Source organism: Nomascus leucogenys, chromosome 7b, assembly GCF_006542625.1.
Source record: "Nomascus leucogenys isolate Asia chromosome 7b, Asia_NLE_v1, whole genome shotgun sequence".
NCBI classification, from domain to species: domain Eukaryota; kingdom Metazoa; phylum Chordata; class Mammalia; order Primates; family Hylobatidae; genus Nomascus; species Nomascus leucogenys.
In genome coordinates, this window is record NC_044387.1 from 9,125,570 (window position 1) to 9,130,087 (window position 4,518).

At 51.3% G+C, this 4,518-nt stretch overlaps 1 non-coding gene across 1 annotated transcript; it reads left to right on the forward strand.

Moving 5' to 3' along the window:
- Positions 1-4,411: 4,411 nt before the first annotated feature.
- Positions 4,412-4,518, forward strand: LOC115836232. Its single transcript, XR_004031198.1, has one exon. It is a non-coding gene; the product is annotated as a U6 spliceosomal RNA (small nuclear RNA).

Genomic DNA, 4,518 nt, shown 5'->3' on the forward strand with positions numbered 1-4,518 from the left:
CCGCCCCGCCGCCCCTGTGTCCCCTGATTGGCGCCTGCTGGAGTAGTCGTGGGCCTTCCTCGGCGCGGTCCCTTCCCTCCTACCAGTGTTCCCCCTTCACCGCCCTCTTCATAACCCTTGCCCTCCCCAACCACGGCAGCCTCTCCCTCTTGTCCCCGACTCGCAACCTTCCGGACGCGCCACCGAAGAGGGGCGGAGCTCGGAGCGGCCAGACCGGCCAAGGGGACCTATCCGAGCTCCTGCTCGCGCGGCGTGGCCGCCCCCCGCGGGTCACGTGGAGCCGCAGCCGAGTCTGGTCGCGGGGGGAGGGGGCAGGGGAGGAAGGCGCGGGAACAGCCAATGGAAGGTGGGGGCGGGGCCCGGGGCGGTGCACGAGGCGCCGCACGTGCGGGGCTGCGGCGGGGCGGGAGGGGAAGGGAGGGCGGGGTCTTTTTGTTCTGGGGACTCTGTCCAGGGTCGCAGGACAGGGACACAGAGCTTAGCCCGCACTTCTGGTCCCACGCGACCCAGAGGTCGCCTGAGGGCAGAGCCGGGGACCGCGACCTGCCGAGTCGTAGGGATGGTCTGAGCAGGCTTGGCCGCCCTAGAGCGGGGTGTCGGGTTGCTCACGCATCCAGATAAACACTAGCGTGGAGGGAGCATTCCTGAGGCTCTGTCCTGAGCCAGGGCCCGGGTACATGTTTCCGCCCTCCCACTTACTAGCTTATGACCTTGGGAAAGTCCGGTTGCTTCACTGGAGTTTGTTTCCTCGGCCATAAAATTGAGAGGTTGGGCTAGAGAATCTCTACAGTCCCAAACAGAGGTGAAATTATTTTCCTTTCTAGGACTCCCTTCTTTTACCTAGAAAACAAAAACCTCCTTGACACCAGGTACCGGTACCGATGCCACATTTTGTGGGAGAACCACCTCCTCTCTTAAAATATAAAGCCTCCCCGGGAGTTCCGCAGAAATCTGTAAAAATGTAATATGTGGAGCGGTACACAAATGTAAAGCTGCTTCTAAACAGCGCTCAGAACTTTGTACGTCTTTACAGTACAGATCAGACTCTGCTGCAAACCCAGGCAACATTAGACTCCCCGCTTAACTCCCGAAGACAGAGAGCTTGGCTTGTTTATCCAGCATCCCTACAGTGGCCCAGCCCTTCTAGCACGAGGGGTTGAGGGGGTGGTATAGTGATAGTCCTTGGTTCAGGGGGTAGATGCATGATCCAAACACCCACAGCCAGCTAAAAGTTATCAAGCTGATGCAATCAGAATTTTGCTGGGGCTGGGCTTGGTGACTCACGCCTGTAATCCCGGCACTTTGGGAGGCCGAGACGGCGGATCACCTGAGGTCAGGAGTTCGAGGCCAGCCTGGCCAACAGGGCGAAACTCCGACACTACTGTAAGTACAGAAATAATTAGACGGGCGTGGTGGCTGGCGCCTGTAATCCCAGCTACTGGGGAAGCTGAGGCAGGAGAATCGTTTGAACCTGGGAGGTGGAGGTTGCAGGGAGCCGAGATCACGCCACTGCAGTGAAGCCTGGGCGACAGAGGGAGACTCCATCTCAAAAAAAAAATAAAAAAAATAATTTTGCCGGGGGGGTGAAGAGGAAAAAGAAGTTGGGTAGCTGACCAGGCCTGGAAAGCAAGAGATTTTAAGGACTTTGGGTGGTGGTAGAGACAGGATGATGGGTCTGATTCCAAAATTCAAGCTCTCACTGCCACTCTAATTGAACCTCAGTCATTTTCTGAATCTGATGCCTCGATTGCTTTACCTTTTCAGGCCTCCTTTTCTTTTTTTTTTTTTTTTTTGAGACGGAGTTTTGCTGTTGTTGCCCAGGCTGGAGTGCAATGGCGCGATCTCGGCTCACCGCAACCTCCCCCTCCCGGGTTCAAGCGATTCTCCTGCCGCAGCCTCCCGAATAGTTGGGATTACAGACATGCGTCACCACGCCCGGCTAATTTTGTATTTTTAGTAGAGACGGGGTTTCTCCATGTTGGTCAGGCTGGTCTCGAACTCCTGACTTAAGGTGATCTGCCCGCCTCGGCATCCCAAGGTGCTGGGATTACAGGCGTGAGCCACCGCGCCCCGCTTCTTTTCCTTTTATGCCAAATGGAGTTAGGGCAGGCTCTACCTTATGGTGGTTTTTTTTGTTTGTTTGTTTTGTTTTTGTTTTTGTGATGGAGTTTCGCCCTTGTTGCCCAGGCTGGAGTGCAATGGCGGGATCTCGGCTCACTGCAACCTCTGCCTCCTGAGTTCAAGCGATTCTCCTGCCTCAGCCTCCTGAGTAGCTGGGATTACAGGCGTGCACCACCACGTACGGCTAATTTTTTTTTTTCTTTTTTCCGAGACGGAGTCTCACTCTGTCGCCCAGGCTGGAGTGCAATGGCGGGATCTGGGCTCACTGCAAGCTCTGCCTCCCGGGTTCCCGCCATTCTCCTGCCTAAGCCTGCGGAGTAGCTGGGACTACAGGCGCCCGCCACCGTGCCCGCCTAATTTTTTGTGTTTTTTGTAGAGACGGGTTTCACCACATTGGCCAGGCTTGTCTCGAACTCCTGACCTCAGGTGATCCACCCGCCTCAGCCTCCCAAAATGTTGGGATTACAGGTGTGAGCCACCACGCCTGGCCTACCTTACGGGGTTTCTGTGAGCCAATTTGTATAGGCGCACAGTTGCAAACCTTCAACAAATGTAGTTTTCATAATTTTACTAAAACTGGTTGGCATATCCATTATCCCAGAGGTTAGTATGGTGCCTGTGTCACTGTCTGTAGTGAAAATAGTAAATCGTGTACAGAAAATTTGTTGTGTTGTAGAATTGTTAGTGAGAATTCTGTATGTGGCAAAACTTAAACATCTTTAGGGGAAGCTAACCTAGACAAAGGACATTCCAAGGAAACTGATTAAACCAATACAGGGGCTGGGCATGGTGGCTCACCCATGTAATGCCAGCACTTTGGGAGGCTGAGGCAGGCGGATCACCTGAGGTCAGGAGTTCGAGACCAGCCTGGCCAACATGTTGAAACCCTGTCTCTATTAAGAATATATCCGGGCACAGTGGCTCAGGCCTGTAATCCCAGCACTTTGGGAGGCCGAGGCAGGAGGATCACAAGATCAGGAGATCGAGACCATCCTGGCTGACACAGTGAAACCCTGTCTCTACTAAAAAATACAAAAAATTAGCTGGGTGTGGTAGCGGGCACCTGTAGTCCCAGCTACTCGGGAGGTTGAGGCAGGAGAATGGCGTGAACCCGGGAGGCGGAGCTTGCAGTGAGCCGAGATCGCGCCGCTGCACTCCAGCCTGGGTAACAGAGCGAGACTCCGTCTCAAAAAAAAAAAGCAAAAATTAGCTGGGCGTGGTGGTGAGCGCCTGTAATCCCAGCTACTCGGGAGGCTGAGGCAGCAGAATTGCTTGAACGTGGGAGGCGGAGGTTGCAGTGAGCCGAGATCGTGCCACTGCACTCCAGTCTGGGGGACAGAATGAGACTCTGTCTCGAAAAAAAAAAAAAAAAAAAAAAAAAAAAAAAAAAAAAATAATATAATATATATATATATATATATATATATAAAGCTTTTTCAAAAACCTGCTAGTTTGGCCATGAGGAGACTTGGTGTCTTAGAATCCTATCTATATAGTCTAATGGCTAATATGACATTATTGCTGGGAAGAAAAACCCGTTCTCAAAGTATTAGAGGATGATTAATGATAACAGTGGAAGGTTCTAACACGTGTTTGTGAGAAAGATGGGATGTAGTAAGAGGAAGTAAAGATTTAGATTTTCTTTTTTTAGTTGTAGTTATCCAAAATGAATAATGCCTACTCCACTCATCTCCCAGCCTGCAGCAGCTACCCTAACAGGCAAGTGACGCTGGTGAGAAGTGAGACCAGCAGGTTAAGCCTCCAGGACTTGGTGTTCATGTACTGACACTCCCCAGAGAGTTTTCCCCTGGATAACCAGAGGGTAAATGATGTGTCACAAATACTGCAGGAGCATTGCAAACCCGTTCTCTATCGTGCTTAATTGCCAGCCGTGAGAGGTTAGCTTCATCAGTTTACGGCATTAAACAGTGCCATCCTGGAGCTGGGAGCCATCATGTTCTCCTCTTCCTTCTCCACCACAGTAGCCTCTCTCTACGTCTGTCTCCTATCACTAAAGTGGGAATAATGGTGTGACCTTGCCCCGTCTTAGTGGAGGACTAAATGTTGGGAGAAGTTAGCTAATTTCCATAGTTTGTGAGCCCGACAAAGAAATAAACCCCATGAGAAGAACATGTTATTACACGATTAAGACTTTAAAGGCTGAGAGATTAGAGAGGCTTTTCAGGGGGAAAAAAGAGAGAGAAAAATAAAGGTATGGTGTGGAACAGCGGCCCAGCCTGGGCAACATAGTGAGACCTCATTTCTATAAACAGGAAACAATTAGCCTGATGTACTCGCCTCAGCAGCACAAATATTAAAATTGGAACGATACAGAGAAGATTCGCATGTCACCTGTGCAAGGATGACATGCAAATTCGTGAAGCATTCTGTTTTTTC